The 17,694-nt window shown below is 46.2% G+C and overlaps 1 protein-coding gene across 1 annotated transcript in view; it reads left to right on the top strand.

Moving 5' to 3' along the window:
- The window catches only part of CCDC3 (coiled-coil domain containing 3), a 92,719-nt gene that overhangs the window by 17,967 nt on the left and 57,058 nt on the right, over nt 1-17,694 (top strand). The window lies entirely within an intron of this gene.

Raw genomic sequence — 17,694 nt, forward strand, 5'->3', positions numbered from 1 at the left:
TAAAGTGAAATTTGAGCCTAGATGGGTCAAGAAAATCATAATTCAGTTCATCCATATCTTCCATAAAGTACAAAAGTACTTGGTTTAAAATGTCCTTGGAACTTTGCCTAGACAGTCTAATTTACACGTTATTTGTTCAAGAACAAAGATATCCCTTAGGGATGGAGGAGTATAAGGTCAGTATACAGTAACGAGTATTTGCGCACTTGTTAAGTGTAAGTTAAGGACTTTTTCTGTATTTATTCTTCTTTGATACGACATCAAAACTTGAGAAGTGATAGTTTCTTAATAGCTATGGTGCAAAATCTGAAACCTTATCAGTGAGTTTTGTTGTATTCCTACATGAAAATCCAGTAGTCTTTCTTGCCCTTTGAATGGGTTTTTTAAATCCATGCATGATTTTGTAACATGATGAATTGACCATATGAAAAATACTGGTTCAGAGTTTTACAGATGTTGAAAATGTTAAGACTTTTAATTATACAGTATTAAAAAATCCATTTCATCAATATACCATTGATCTCATCAGGAAAGTCTGAAGCAGTGGAAAGCAGTGGAAAAATGTCAAGCATGCAGTGGCAAGTTTTCTAAAATTCTACTTTTTGCTTGAAAGCTTGAGTTTTATCCGTGGCAAAAATCTGCTATTTTTTCCTTAACATGACAGGCCTCCTTTATTCATTTTCAAGAAAATTTCTATCAAATACTCAAATCTAGAGTTTATCTGTCATTCGTCCTTTCAAGTAAAAATAGTCTTTCACAAAGAAAGCCGCTAGCTCAGCTCAGAACTCAGGCATGGAGGTGCTTTGCCTTGAGACAGCCGTTGTCCCTTGAGCACTCGAAGCGCTCTGTGTGCTTCGGATTTCTTCAGAAGTGGCAAGCGGGGCGCAGTTGCAGCATGCGGGCTTCTCACTGTGCTGGCCTCTCTTGTAGAGCACAGGTTCTAGGCCGTGCTTGTGGGCTCTCAAGTGCCTCCTCAGGAGTCGGGCTTAGTCGCCCGTTACGGCATGTGGGATCTTCCCAGACCAAGGATCAAAACCGTGCCCCCTGCATTGGCAGATGGACCCTTAACCACTGGACCACCAGGGAAACTCATCAAGGACCTTCTGAAACTGCCTTTTTCTTTTCTGCCCACATCAGGCACTAAACAATGTAATGACTATTAGTATTATTTGGTAGCTCTGCCCTGATTTGTATTAGGTGCCATTGGTTTCGGAGAAGGTGATGGCAAGCCACTCCAGTACTCTGGCCTAGAAAATCCCATGGGTGGAGGAGCCTGGTGGGCTACAGTCCATGGGGTCGCCACGAGTCGGTTGCGACTGAGCGACTTCACTTTCACTTTTTACTTTCACGCAAAGGAGAAGGAAATGGAAACCCATTCCAGTGTTCTTGCCTGGAGAATCCCAGGGATGGCAGAGCCTGGTGGGCTGCTGTCTATGGGGTCGCACAGAGTCGGACACAACTGAAGCGACTTAACAGCCATTGGTTTTACTCACTTTTGCTTTTATAGCAACAGTGCAAATGTCAACACAGTCACCCTGACATCTTAGTGTTGTTCTGAAAATAGTTTTGATCTCATGGGCTCCCCTGAAAGGAACTCAGGATCCCCCAAGAATCTGCAGACTTTGAGAATCACTGCTCTCGACCAGCTCAGTGAAGGGAGACTGTGCCCACTAACTCATGCTGCTGCTGCTACTGCTAAGTCACTTCAGTCATGTCCGACTCTGTGCAACCCCATACACGGCAGCCCACCAAGCTCCCCCCATCCCTGGGATTCTCCAGGCAAGAACACTGGAGTAGGTTGCCATTTCCTTCTCCAATGCGTGAAAGTGAAAAGTGAAAGTGAAGTCACTCAGTCGTGTCCGACTCTCTGTGACCCCATGGACTGCAGCCTACCAGGCTCCTCCATCCGTGGGATTCTCCAGGCAAGAGTACTGGAGTGGGGTGCCATTGCCTTCTCCGCTAACTCATGCTAATATTGGGCAAATCCATTCACCTCAATGGATCTTTATGCTTAAAATGTAATTAATATATGCTCAATAAATATTCTTGTTCTTTGAAATAATTTCACCTCTGGAAAATGACAGGGTTATATTTTATTTCTCTAAGGGTTCTGACAACACTGAGCTTGATTCTGTTCTAATTATCACAGTTGAGTCAACTTTCACCCAGACAAGTGAAGGGCTGTGGGTGGACACTGATGGTGCTGGATGTGAGACCGGTGTCTCCCGACTTCAAGTTCACGTTGTTTCTGGTCTCCATCCTGCCGACTCCCTGGTCTCTCCAAAGGCGAGAGAGTTTCTTCTCATGGACTGTCATGTGCCTGACCCACTTCCTACCTGCTGACCTTCTTTTGTGCCGCTGGTCTGGTTTTGTTCTTTCATTGTGCTGTTAGTGCACACTTGTTTTTATGTGTGTGTGGCACTTGTTACAAAAACCATTAAGTAATGATTTATGGCGGAGAAGGCAATGGCACCCCACTCCAGTACTCTTGCCTGGAAAATCCCATGGGTGGAGGAGCCTGGTGGGCTGCAGTCCATGGGGTCTCGAAGAGTCGGACACAACTGAGTGACTTCACTTTCACTTTTCACTTTCATGCACTGGAGAAGGAAATGGCAACCCACTCCAGTGTTCTTGCCTGGAGAATCCCAGGGGCGGGGGAGCCTGATGGGCTGTCGTCTATGGGGTCGCACAGAGTCGGACGTGACTGAAGTGACTTAGCAGCAGCAGCAATGATTTATGAAAAGACTGGTTTACTATCTATATCCCCCACCTGGAAGGTAAACTCCTCCTTATTGGTGGTTGTATTCCCAGAACCTCACAATCCCTCTCATGGTAGGCATGGGTACCAACATACAGAAGGGGGTTGTGAAGTATCACATGAATGGTGTAGGCAGTAAAAGCTTTAGGAAGTCAGAGAAAGGAGGTGGCCAGTGAGGCACTGATTATTCTAGAAAGATTCTATAGAAGCTAGGAGGCTTGATCTGGACCTTGTTGATGATCTATAATACAGATGACCCTTGAACAACACAGGTTTGACTGGCACAGGTCCATTTATATGTAGATATTCTTCAGTAGTAAGTAGAGTACCACACGATTCGTGATTGGTTGAGTCTGAGGATACAGGGGAACCATGGATGCAGAGGGCCAACTGTGTTACATGTGGATTAACCTCCGTGTCATTCAGGAGTCAGTGGTTTACTGCTTTCAGAGTCCTTTTGAGGTATCAAGGGTCATGTTACCAACTTATCCTCTAATTGAATGCTAGTAACTTTTAGATTGCCATTTTTAAAAACCTGACAGGTCTTTTTGTTAATTTTATTTTTTAAAATTCATTTGGCTACTCTGGGTCTAGTGATGGCCCGTGGGCTCTTCCATCTTTGTTGCAGCATGTGGAATGTAAGTCCCCGACCAGGGGTTGAACTCTGCGTTGGGAGCTCAGAGTCTTAGCCACTGGACCACCAGGGAAGTTCCTAGATTGCCGTTAGTAGATCATTCATTTGACCAGAGGGAGTCAGGACTGTGCAGTAGGTAGAGTGGTGATCTTTTTCATTCATTCATTTATTCAGACCTTTGCTGTACACAGATTTATTATATACCTGCTATATGTCAGGCACTGGGAGTAAAAAAAGAAAAACAGAGAAGAGAGTTCCGTGCCCTCCTGGAACTTACACTGTGGTGGGATGAGGAAGAGATAGTCAATACATCAGTTGATAAGAAAAATGTCAGATGATGAGGTGTTTGGCAAAGAATTAAGAGAGGGTGGTAACAGACAAGGAGGAACTAGTAACTAGGCTTAGGAGATAAAACTTACACTGAACTCTGAATGACATAGGGCTGGCCATACAAAGATCAGGTGGCAAAGCATTCCAGGAGAAGAACAAGCCAGTGCCATTGTGCAACCTAGACCTTGCTTGACATGCTTGAGGGATGGAAAGGTGTGAAGCGAGCATTATTGGTGGGAAAGAATGAAATGAGATGAATCTGTAGAGGTGAGCAGGAGTCAGACCATTCAGAGCTTTCTAAGCAAACGTATGAAGTTTAGAGCTTTGTGCTTTGGGGAGCCATGGAGGCGTGGTGTGCTGTGAGTGATGCACGCTGGGGCTGGGGGCCGTGGTGGCGCTGGAGAGGAACAGCTGAGTTCAGGATACATTTGGAAATGGGGCTCTTCCTGTGTTCTTCCAGCTGTTCCCTGATCACAGTCTACTTTTCTTTCCCCACTTTTTTTTTAAGATTTTTTTTTTTTTGATGTGGTCCATTTTTAAAGTCTTTATTGAATTTGTTGCAAACATTGCTTATGTTGTTTATGCTCTGGCTTTATCGGTCATGAGGCATGTGAGATACTACTTCCTTGAACAGGTTTAAAACCTGCACCCCCTACATTGGAAGGGGGAATCTCAACCACGGGACCACCAGGGAAGTCCCTATGCCCAGTTTTAAAAGCTTTTTTTTTTGTCTTTTTCCTCATCTTGGAGGACCTCAGCCACCCCCAAGGTGTTGGCTAAATACCACATTTCCCGCAAAAGTGTTTAAAAATACACAGTAGTGATTACGTGTGAAACATTATGTCTTGACTTACATGTGCCTGTATGTACCTGCTCTGCATCACGTAGCTCACAAGAGTGAGAATTAACGATCTTGAGGCAGGACGCCCTTTATTCCCTCTGCAGTGATCTCTGAGTGCTTCCTACATCCTCAGCACTGTGTCATGTGTTATGGAGAATATAGTAGAGGAAGACAACCTGGGGTCTGAACTGGAGCATCTAGTTAGAGACACAGTTAACCCACATGGAAAGATGGATACAGCTGCTGGGAAAGTATTTGGATACCTGGAGAGAGATGAGTTTAGACAGGGAAGAGCATGAAGGGAAGCCCAGAGATGAGGATGCAGGTGTGTGTGTTAGGACAGCAAGAGCTGCATGCGAGGGGCTAGAGGGTGAGTGTGAGGACATGTGAGTTAGCGGGTCCATGCCAGAAGCTCTTGATTTGTTATCAAGTATGTGCAGTTCACACAAGAGGGAGAAGTTCTCTGACATGTTGGAGAGGTGATTTGTAGCTGTCAGGGTTAGGGTTATCATTTCTTCTTCTGCCTTGAACTATAAGCTTTATTGAAACACAGCTGTTGCCTTTCTTAAAGTTAATTTTTATTAGACCACAGTTGCTTTACCACATTGGGTTAGTTTCTACTGTACAGCAAAGTGAGTCAGCTATGTGTATACATATATCCCTTCTTTTTTGGATTTCCTTCCCATTTTGGTCACCACAGAGCATTGAGTAGTGTTCCCTTAGTTATACAGTACATTGTCATTAGTTATCTATCTTATGCATAGTATCAAGAGTATATATGTGTCAATTCCAGTCTCCCAGTTCATCCCCACCCCCCCATTCTCCTCTTGGTATCCATCCGGTTGTCCTCTTGTCTGTCTGTCTTTCTGGTTTGCAAGTAAGCCGTTACTTTTAAACATTGACTAATACCCTATATAGTTATTTAAAAAACACCCACAAACTTCTTATTTTGTAATAAATATAGATTCACTGGCAGTTGCAAAGAAATGGAGCCAAGTCTTTGGCACCCCCTTGCCCCTTCTTCCCCACTGAGCATCTTGGGTAACTAGGGCGATAGCAGATCCGGGTGATGACATGGGTTCCATGCACAGAGCTGATTCAGATGCTGCCACGTCCGCAGGCACCTGTGTGTTTGCAGCTTCCTGTCACCACCAACACAGTCACGGCACAGAACCATCCCGCCACCCAGGCTCCCTAGTGCTCCTCCTTCCAGCGTCACCTTCTCTGCTGCCCATCCCAAGCTTTGGCAGCCACTCGCCTGTTCTCTATCTCCAGAGTTTTGTTATTTCAGTGGTTTCACAAGTAGAGCTATACTGGTTGTGGAACCTTTTGAGATGATCTTCCTTCACGCAGAGTAACCTCCCTGAGGTTAATCTGACTTGTTGTAGTTCTCTTTGTTGCTGAGTAACGTTCTGTGTGGTGGATGGACCATCATTTGATTCATCTCTCACCACTGAAGGACATTGGGTAGTTTTCAGTTATGAGCTGTAATGGAAAAGCTACTCTGAACACTGGCGTGTAGACTTTTATGTGGACAGAAGTTTTCATTTCTCTACAGTAGATGCCCAGGAGTGTCATAGGCTGGGTCATTTGTCACTTTAAAACAAACACTTGTCATTTTAAAAGAAGCTTGCAAACTCTTTTCCAAAGTGGCAGAATCATTTACATTCCAACCAACAGTGTATGAGTGATCAAATTTTTGCATAGTTGCCAGCATTTGCTATTATCACAACTTTTGGTTTGAGCCCTTCTGATGGATGTGCTCTTACTGTTTAATTTTTTTGAGATATAATTCACATTCTATTAAACTCTCCCTTTTAAGGTATATAATTCAGTGATTTTTAGTATATTCTCATATAGGGTCAACCATCATCATTATCTGTATTTCCAAAGCATTTCATCCCTGGTAACGCAGGGCCCATTACCAGTCACTCCCAATTCAGCTGTCTTCCCAGCCCCTGGCAACCACTGATCCTCTGTCTCTATGGATTTCCCCATTCTAGACCCATCATATAACTGAAATATGATAAAAATGGCCCTTTGTGACTGGCTTCTTTCACTTAGCATAGTATTTCCAGGGTTGATGCATGTTGTAATATGAATCAGTACTGCTTTCCTTTGTATGGCTAAATAACATTCTGTTGTATGAATACACTGCATTTTGTTTATCCATCAGTTAATGGATATTCAGGTTGTTTCCACTTTTGCCTGTTATAAACAATGTTTCTCACAACATTTATGTACAAGTATTTCTGCCTATGTATGTTTTCTTTGGGGTATTTTCCTAGGAGTTGAATCGCTGGGTCATGTGGTAATTCTGCATTTAGGCTTTTGAGGAACTGCCAAACTGCTTTTCAAAGCAGCTGCATCATTTTACCTTCCCGCCAGCAGTGTACAAGGGTTCTGGTTTCTCTACATCTTTGCCGACACTTGTATTTGTTTTATTGATTCTCGCCGTCCTACTGGAAGTGAAGTGGTCTTACACTGTAGTTTTGATTTTTCATTTCCCTGAGGACTGATGATTTTTGCATCTTCTTATGTGCTTATTTGGAGAAGGGAATGGCAACCCACTCCAGTGTTCTTGCCTGGAGAATCCCAGGGATGGGGGAGCCTGGTGGGCTGCCGCCTCTGGGGTTGCAGAGTCGGACACGACTGAAGAGACTTAGCAGCAGCAGCATAGTCGATTGACAATGTCATGTTAATTCCTGCTGTACAGTGAAGTGATTCAGTTATGCATACATGTGTATATATACCCATTCCTTTTCATATTCTTTTCTATTATGGTTTATCACAGGATAGTGACTATAGTTCTCTGTGCCATACTGTAGGACCTTGTTTATCCACTCCGTATATAATAGTTTGCATCTGCTAATCCCAAACTCTCAGTCCACCCCTCCACCCCGCCCCTCAACAACCACAAGCCTGTTCTCTAAGTCTGTTCCTGCTTTGTAAATAAATTCACTTGTGTCATATATTAATTTTTTAAAGTTTATTTTTAATTAATTAATTTTTCCCCTGGAGAAGGGATAGGCTACCAACTCCAGTATTCTTGGGCTTCCCTGGTGGCTCAGATGGTAAAGAATCCACCTGCAATTCGGGAAACCTGGGTTCGATCCCTGGGTTAGGAAGACCCTCTGGAGGAGGACATGGCAACCCACTCCATTATTCTGGCCTGGAGAATCCCCAAGGACAGAGAAGCCGGGCGGGCTGCAGTCCATGGGGTCGCAGAGAGTCAGACACGACTGAGCGACTAATTACAACACAGCACAATTTATTTTGGGGGCCATGCCTCATGGCTTGTAGAATCTTTGTTCCCTAACCAGAGATTGAACCTAGGCCTCCAGCACCGAGAGTGTGGAGTCCTAATGGCTAGACTGTCAGGGAATTCCCCATTTGTGTTATATTTTAGATTCCACATATGTGTGATATCATATAGTGCTTGTCTTTCTCTTTCTGACTTGCTTCACTTACTATGATCATCTCTAGGTCCATTCATGTGGTTAGAAATAGCATCGTTTCACTCTTCTTTATGGCTGAGTAATATTCTGTTGTATATATGCACCACATCTTCTTTATCCATTCCTCTCTTAATGGACATTTAGGCTGTTTTCATGGCTTGGCTGTTGTGAATAGTGCTGTATAGCTGTAAGATTTTGATCCATGCTAGGCGAGTACTCATTTTTATCTCATTAATAACCACATGATCTTACCATGACTCAGTTTCTTCATCAGGGAAATGGTCACAGTGGTATGGAACTTGGCTGTAATTAAACTCAGACCTTTGTGAATAATTAGTACTCAGACCTATGTGAATAATTAGTACTCTGATCCTATGGACAGCCTCATGGATGGCAGATATGCGCTTTTGCCAAGAAGTCAAACTCAGCAGGAGAATGTCCTCACTTTGGTTTTTTAATTTTTTGCTTTATTTATTTGGCTGCACTGGGTCTTGGTTGCCTCATACGAACTCTTAGCTGTGGCATGTGGGATCCAGCACCCTGAGCAGGGAGGGATTGGTGACACCCCGCATTGGGAGCATGGAGTCCCAGTCACTGAACCACCAGGGAAGTCCCCTCATCCTGGTTTGTTGAAGAGGCTTCACTGAGTGGCCACATTTCTCTATTAATTTTTCATTTCTTTTCTTGCATAATGTTCAGTCTCCAAACTATTCCAGAGTGTCTCAGTGTACACATCCTGAAAAGGAAAGGAGAGGGGAACCAATTAGGGGTCTGATTCTCATTATAGGGGCTTCTGTGCCCCCAAAGAGGAGGATCTCCAAGCCAGCCTCCCCCTGAGCCCGAGAAACAGCCAGTTCTCAGGGAGTTGCCATGGAAATATACTCTGGTACCAAGAGGCAGTGAAGTAAAGCATTCCAGGAGTCTTGGAGGCTAGGAAATGGACGTTTTGACATATGTTCCCAAAGTCTCCTGCAGTTGCTTTTTGCATTAAATTCTTTCTCAATGTTTCATCGTTCCCCTGTGGACACAGAGGCTGAAAGTGTGGACTGTCGCTTAGAGGCTTTACAAAGAGCAGGAGAGATCGGGAAGATTCTGGCCATCACACTATGGTTTTTAAATAAGACAGGATGATCATTTATATCTCTTCTTGTCTTAGAAGCAAAAAATCTGTCCCCATCTGAACTCTCCCCATGGGCATCTTAGCTCATGCAGCCTTCTCTTGGGAAGGGGGGATGTATCTTTACCTTTGACCTTTTTTCCTTCCCCACCCGCCCTCCTCCCTGTAGACTCTGATTCTGTAGCACCCCTCCCTGGGAGCTGACCAGCAGCTTCAGCTCTCACCTGTCTCAGCATGCACTGTGTTTTGCGTTCCGGGGACGGAACTGGGTGGTTAGGACAAACACCGCCTGGGAATCTTTGGCCAGAGGAGATTTCTCCGGTGTCCTCCATACTGCTCTGGTTCTCGCTCATCAGACCCTCAGGGATGCTGTCAAGCTTCAGTTCCCATGGCTGGTTTTCATCTTTCTTTCAGTTAAATCAGCTATGACACCTGGCAGAGCCCTGCTTCTCATGGGGGCCAAGGCAAACCCAGATGCTGCCAGCATGTTCTGGGGCCTGGTGTCCCTGGAGTACATTCAAGGCCAGTCCATCTACTCTGCACAGACCTGGGGAGAAGAATGTCAGTGCTGGAAAGGAGCTGAAAGTCATATCATCAACCCCTTAATGCAACATTATAGAAGAATTTTATTGGAAAACAAAGACCTGCCCCCAGCTATAGTTCTTAGTATGTGGCCGAGTGATGCTATTTTGACTTTAAATATAATAACTGTGATTTCAATGATAAAACTATTAAAATATTAGTAGAAGCTAGCTTAGGGTTCCAAAAGTGTGACGCCTCTGTCACAGCTTTGTACTAAAGCAAAATGGTCGGAAATATAGGTCAAAGGAAGTCAACCAGTGTGTGCATGCACACACACACACACACACACGTAAAAAGTAAGGGAAGGACATTCTTGCACAGTGTCAGATGGAAACCCTGTAGGTGCTTTCTAAATCATTTCTATTTATTTGCTTTGAGAAGAGTGTCCTTTCCACCCCCTATTTCCTTATCCTGTGGCCAGAGAGTAGGGTCAGTTTCTCAGTTTTCTGGGAAATATCTGTGGTTGAATTGAAGACCAGGGTTAGTCTCTGTGGGCCGTTTGTCTTTTTGTCTTTGAGTTCTCCCTGTGGACCTAGGCTGGCTCCCTACCTGGTATCCAAGCTTCCACCTTACCTCCTTCTCAGAGTCCCACTCTCCAGACCTCAGAGGTTTCTTCTCCCTTACCTGTCCTTTGCTGACCTGTGTTGTTTCACTCCAAGGCTCTCCTAGATACTTGAAGCTGATCCCAGAGGCTAATTGAAGGTAAAGTGGGAGAGGAGATTAGAGGCATTCCTTATTGCCTTTCCATAAACATTTACGTTTTAAAGCTTTTGATCCTTTAATTCTAAAAAGAATCAAGAGAACAGGGGAAAGACATGATAGAGGAAGGAGATTAAGAGGTATAAACAAGTAGGTATAAAATAAGATACAACGGGAATACTCTGGTGGTCCAGACTCCCCACTTCCAATGCAGAGGGTGTGGGTTTGATCCTTGGTAGGGGAACTAAGATACCACATGCCTCATGGTGTGGCCAAAAAATAAAAATATTAAAAATAAATTTTAAAAACAAAATTAAAATAAGATACAAGGATGTAATGTACAGCACAGGGAATATTGCCAACATTTTATAATAATTTAAATGGAGTATAATCTATAAAAATGCTGAATCACTATGTTATAAATATGAAACTAGTACAATGTTGTAAATCCACTATTCTTCAGTTGAAAAAATAAAAATGAGTGCAACAGGCCACTCTAGGAAGAGTGGGAAAGTAGCTTTTCTTTTCTGGATGTTACATTGGGCCACTCAGATCGCACAGTTGATACCATCCAGACACTGGCCATGCCTACGTCCGGGCCGTAGTTCATTCCTCTTTCCGGTTGTTCTTGAGGATGATTAACCTGCTTTATTCCAGATGTGTCTTTTATAAGCTTTTATCTGTCTGTAAATCAGGTCGTAAGTTACTAATGAAAAGGAATCCTCTCTCTTAAATTCAATTATTTTTGTGAACGATAGGAACTTAATATGTATCTGTTAACAACTGAATATGAATAAACCAGAAGGAGTCAGCAGTAAGTCTTTACTAGTTTAGGAAACCACATACAAGGGTGATTGGGACAGCCCTGTGAGGGCTTGGATTCTGTGTTATGAGAAACACCAGTGAACCAAAGCTTTAAGCGAAGGTCATTTCTTCTCCCCTTAGCTAATTCACATGGCAAATATGTTGCTCTCACAGCTGGAATTGAATGCTTTCTGGAGAGACCTGTCCAAGGAAATGATCTTGAGATGCTGTCATTGTCAGCATTGTGATCAGCTCGCTGACTCTGCAGAGGTGGCAGGTCTGGTCTTTTCCTTTGAAAAACTTCATCAGTGCTGGTGTCTACATGCATTTAGGGCACGGAGGAAATATGTCAAGGGCACTGCTTACTCTCCTATGGACACTTAAAAAATATTTTTTTAAATATAAAAATTATATATATAAATCAGAGAAGGCAATGGCACCCCACTCCAGTACTCTTGCCTGGAAAATCCCATGGACGGAGGAGACTGGTAGGCTGCAGTCCATGGGGTCGAAAAGAGTCGGACACGACTGAGCGACTTCCCTTTCACTTTTCACTTTCATGCATTGGAGAAGGAAATGGCAACCCACTCCAGTGTTCTTGCCTGGAGAATCCCAGGGACAGGGGAGCCTGGTGGGCTGCCGTCTCTGGGGTCGCACAGAGTCGGACACGACTGAAGCGACTTAGCAGCAGCAGCAGCATATATATAAATGTATATGACCTGGTGAAGACCTGTGCCTGGTCTTCGTTGCAGCTCATGGGATAGAGGGTCTTTGTTGTGGCATGCAAACTCTTAGTTATGGCATATGGGATCTAGTTCCCTAACCAGGGATCAAACCCTGCATTTGGAACACACAGTCTTAGCCACTGGACCACCAGAGAAGTCCCTCCTATGGACACTTGAAGTGGTGGGTACTGTCTTGAGTGTTGGCCTGGGGCAGACCCTGGGGCTGATCCTAGTACTGCTCTAAACTGGTTCTGTGACTGTGGGTGAGATGTTCACCCTCTGAGCCTCAGCTGCTTTATCTGTGAAACTGGAATGATGATCTCTTTGAGCAGCCCTGTTTTAAGATTTACATGAGCTCTGTATACAGAGAAAGTGAAAGTCGCTCAGTTGTGTCCAATTCTATGCAGCCCATGGACTATACAGTCCATGGAATTCTCCAGGCCAGAATACTGGAGCGGGGCTTCCCTTGTGGCTCAGCTGATAAAGAATCCGCCTGCAATATGGGAAACCTGGGTTCGATCCCTGGGTTGGGAAGATCCCCTGGAAAAGGGAAAGTCTACCCATTCCAGTATTCTGGCCTGGAGAATTCCATGGACTGTATAGTCCATGGAGTCACAAAGAGTTGGACATGACTGAGGGACTTTCACTTTCACCTTCACTGTACGCAAAGAGTTTGGCACAGATTAAGAAGTGGCTAGGGAGTGAATAGAAGCCTTATAGTTTGGTAAATCCCCAGATAGTTTGCAGTTTGGCCTAACTGAACTTTCAGGATGGTGTGTGAAGGCAGAGCTTGCAGACTGAGGAATCTGAGCTTCCAAGCGGATGTCTCTTTAAGTCTTGGACCCCAGAGGGTGACCGTGGAGGCTCCCATGGCTGGCCAGGCTGTGTCATGTCTTATTTTGGCACACAGTTCTCCTTCTGGGGTGGGGGGCAGGGGGAGCGTGGGTTTGGTTGCTGCCATGGAGAGGGCTGGGGGAGAGAGAGGGCTCAGGGTGGGTAGGCTGGCTGGATGCCCAGAGCTCTTACAGCCACGGACTGAATGTTTGTGTCCCCTCCCCTCACCATTTGTATGTTGAGCGGAACCCCCAATGCGATGGAGTTGGGAGGCTGTGATGGGGTCATGAGGCCGGAGCCTTATGAATGGGATTATAGAGAAGACCTCAGTGAGCTCCCTTGTCCCCCCATGTGTGGACATGGCTGCTTACCCACCCAAAAGCTGCACTCCCCTGACACCAAACCTGCCAATGTCTGTTCTTGGACTTCTCAGCCTCTAGAACTGTGAGAAGTCAATTTCTGATTTTTTTTTTTTTAAAACAAGCCACCCAGTCTATAGTACTTTGTTCTAGCAGCTGGGCTGGACTAAGATACCTGTCACTATTATGATCCAGTGGCCTCATTGAATTAAAAAAATACTTTTTAGAACATTCTCAGATTCACTGCAAAATTGAGAGGAAGATAGATTTTCCATATACCCCCGCCTCAACGCATGCAGGGCCTCCCCCCATCGTCATCTTTCTCCAGATGCTACCTGAGTTGCAGTTGACGAACCTACCCTGACATGATGATCATGGAGTCCACAGTTTACCTTAAAGTTTGCCCTTGGTGATGTGCGTTCTGTGCATTTGTACAGATGCGTAAGGGCACGTATCCACCATCAGAGTGCCTTTCAGAGTAGCTTCACCGCCTGAGACTTCCCCGTGTCCTGTCAGTTCACTCCCTCCCTCCTTGCTAGGCTTACTGGACTTTCAGCGAAGATTTATTTTGCCGATGGGACAGGATATACTTAGAGGTGCATGCCTCTGTTTTTATCTATATCAAAAGACCATAAGTTAAAAGTAGGTTCGGATCAGAGGTAGAAAAGTAAATTCTATAACGTACCTTGCTTTGTGGCTGTGGATTCTCGTCTCGACAAGTCAACCTTGTGCGGTGTAATTCACTTAGAACCCTTGGCTACTTCTGCTCCCCATATCTGCCACTCCTCACCCTCCACTTCTCCATGACCCCAGATACTCTGAGCATAGGGACTATGTCTTTTTTGTTTAATTGGAATATAGTTGCTTTACAGTGCTGTGTTAGTTTCTGCTGTACAGCAAAGTTAACCAGTTATATGTATACATATATCCCCTCTTTTGTGGATTTCCTTCCCATTTAGGTCACCACAGAGCACTGAGTGGAGTTCCCTGGGCTATACAGTAGGTTCTCATTAGTTACATATTTCATATGTAGTGTCATAGTGTATATGTGTCAGTCCGCATCTCTCAAGCCATTCCACCCCTTTCCCCCTTGGTATCCATTCATTTGTTCTCTGAGTCTGTGTCTCTATTTTTGCTTTACAAATAAGTTCATCTATACCCTTTTTCTAGATTACACAAATATGCGTTAATATATAATATTTGTTTTTCTGTTTCTGACTTACTTCACTCTGTATGACAGACTCGAGGTCCATCCATGTCTCTGCACATGGCACAGTTTCATTCCTTTTTATGGCTGAGTAATATCCAACCAGTCCATTCTGAAGGAGATCAGCCCTGGGATTTCTTTGGAAGGAATGATGCTAAAGCTGAAACTCCAGTACTTTGGCCACCTCATGTGAAGAGTTGACTCATCGGAAAAGACTCTGATGCTGGGAGGGATTGGGGGCAGGAGGAGAAGGGGACAACAGAGGATGAGATGGCTGGATGGCATCACTGACTCGATGGACGTGAGTTTGAGTGAACTCCGGGAGATGGTGATGGACAGGGAGGCCTGGCGTGCTGTGGTTTATGGGGTTGCAAAGAGTCGGACACGACTGAGTGACTGATCTGAACTGAACTGAATATTCCATTGTATATATATACCATATATTCCTCATCCATTCCTTCGTTGATGGACATTTAGGTTGCTTCCATGTCCTGGCTGTTGTAAATAGTGCTACAGTGAACATTGAGGTGTGTGTGTCTTTTTTGAATTATGCTTTTCTTTGGTATATGCCCAGGATTGGGATTGCAGGATCATATGGTAGTTCTATTTTTTTAGTTTTTTAAGAAACCTCCATCCTGTTCTCCATATTCGCTCTACCAGTTTACATTCCCACCAAGGGTTTAAGATGGTTCCCTTTTCTCCACACCCTCTCCAGCATTTATCATTTGTAGATTTTTTGATGATGGCAGTACTCTTGCCTGGAAAATCCCATGGACGGAGGAGCCTGGTAGGCTGCAGTCCATGGGGTCGCTATGAGTCGGGCACGACTGAGTGACTTCACTTTCACTCTTCACTTTCATGCATTGGAGAAGGAAATGGCAACCCACTCCAGTGTTCTTGCCTGGAGAACCCCAGGGACAGAGGAGCTTGGTGGGCTTCCATCTGTGGGGTCGCATAGAGTCGGACACGACTGAAGTGACTTAGCAGCAGCATCTGACTGGTGTGAGGTGATGTCTCACTGTAGTTTTGATTTGCATTTCTCTAATAATTGGTGATGTCGAGCATCTGTTCATGTGTTTGGTCATCGGTGTGTCTTCTTTGGAGAAATGTCTGCAGGGACTCTGTCTTCTTCGTCCTTGTAGCGTAATACGCAGATTGCTCAGCCAGTGCTCGGTGAGTGGCAGAAGGCATGCTCAGGCGCCAGCTTTCAGGCCCCGCGTCCTTCACTCGTGCTGCTCTGAGCTTCTGCTGCCACTCTTGCCTCCCGTGTGCTGCTGCTTCTACTCCTCTTTCCGCCCATCTGTCTGTCGGGGGAAACTGGGCAGAGACCTGAGTCTCCAGAGAGACATGGCGGTTGCTTCTCACTGAGCCTGTGCTTATGGCGGGTTGAGGTGGCTCTGCTCCAGGGTCTGAGCCCCATCTGGGAAGGCCTGGGAGCTTGGATGCAAACAGCAGCCATCTTACTCCTGCAGGGGCTCTCAGCTCTCGTCTTCGGACAGTGGGATGCAGTGTGGAAGGGTGTGTCTCAGGCCCAGGCTTTGCTGTGTCCTGAATTTCTAGACTGGCTCAGATCAACTCACTGAAACCTGGGGAAATGCAGTGTAGCACCTGCAAACTGGGGTTGGCTTAAGTCTGCCACCCTTGGCAACATGATGAAAGGATGATGAGTGAAACACTTGGAGGCTCCCTTGGAAGAGTTCCTGGTTAAATGCACAGTCTGTCCATCTCTTGTCACCTGCCAGGGGCACCCCTCGTGTGACCGAGGGTGCTGACCTCAGAAGGGTGTTAGCAGGACCAGTCCCACTAACATCAGTGGGTGGGCAGCTGCTTGCTGAGAGCCCTCAGCTGCAGGCCTGGCCTGGTATGCAAAGCAGGAAGACTGAGTCCCCCTGGCTCACGGGAGGGGCTGTCGAGCATCATTCTTCTTCTAGTTGGAAACACAACCAGGGGCGAATTGACTTCGTGGATTTTTTCACTTTTAACTTTTCTCATGAAACTCAAACTCTTCCTTTTCTATTACAAGGCTGACCTGTGTCCAGCAGGGGTGGGGGGAATTGAGGAGAACATGGGAGGCTTCCTATCTGTTCAGAACTTGGGCTGGGGACTGGGTTTGAAGGAACCTTGCTTGGTTTCTATTGGAGGCTATGGGAGGCCCGGAGAGCATTTGTGTTTGTGTGTGCAAGGTGGGTGGGAGGGGCGGCCAGCATCTTCTTCACCATGCCCTCCGAGATGAGGGGATGCCCTCCGAGATGAGGGGATGCCCTCTGAGATGGGGGGATGCCCTCTGAGATGAGGGGGGATGTCCTCTGAGATGGGGGGATGCCCTCTGAGATGAGGGGGGATGCCCTCTGAGATGGGGGATGCCCTCCGAGATGAGGGGGGATGCCCTCCGAGATGAGGGGATGCCCTCTGAGATGGGGGGATGCCCTCTGAGATGGGGGGATGCCCTCTGAGATGAGGGGGGATGCCCTCCAAAATGAGGGGATGCCCTCCAAAATGAGGGGATGCCCTCCGAGATGGGCGATGCCCTTTGAGATGAGGGGGGATGCCCTCTGAGATGGGGGGATGCCCTCCGAGATGGGGGGATGCCCTCTGAGATGAGGGGGGATGCCCTCTGAGATGGGGGGATGCCCTCCGAGATGGGGGGATGCCCTCCGAGATGGGGAGATGCCCTCTGATATGAGGGGGATGCCCTCTGAGATGGGGGGACGCCCTCTGAGATGAGGGGATGCCCTCCGAGATGGAGGGATGCCCTCCGAGATGGGGGGATGCCCTCCGAGATGGGGGGATGCCCTCTGAGATGAGGGGGATGCCCTCTGAAACGGGGGGATGCCCTCTGGGATGGGGGGACACCCTCCGGGATGGGGGGATGCCCTCCAGGATGGGGGGATGCCCTCTGAGATGAGGGGATGCCCTCTGAGATGAGGGGATGCCCTCTGGGATGGGGGGCATGGAGGCCTGGTAGGCTGCAGTGGAGGACGTTTATGGTGGAGAGTTCTCTCTGCTCCCTGCTGGGTCAGGGCCTTGGTGAGACAATGTGGATGGCAGGGTCCAAGTCCATGGCGTTCCAATAGTGTAAACCTAGGAATGGAGGTTGATTTGAGCGCAGTCAGTCAGGGACGGACTTGACCCCTGGCCTCGCCAGGTGTTCGACCTTTGGGCATGCCTTCACTGCAGGGGGACCCAGAGACCTCATTTGTCATGGGATTGTGTACAGGGTAGGCGTGACTTACCCAGAAGAGATGAGAATTTCAGGAGATAATGCATATAAAACACCAGCAACCACAAGTCCTTTACACACAGTGTGTGCTAAGTCACATCCTGTCCAACTGTCCGACTCTTTGTG

The sequence above is a fragment of the Bos indicus genome, chromosome 13 (genome assembly GCF_029378745.1).
Source record: "Bos indicus isolate NIAB-ARS_2022 breed Sahiwal x Tharparkar chromosome 13, NIAB-ARS_B.indTharparkar_mat_pri_1.0, whole genome shotgun sequence".
Classification (NCBI taxonomy): domain Eukaryota; kingdom Metazoa; phylum Chordata; class Mammalia; order Artiodactyla; family Bovidae; genus Bos; species Bos indicus.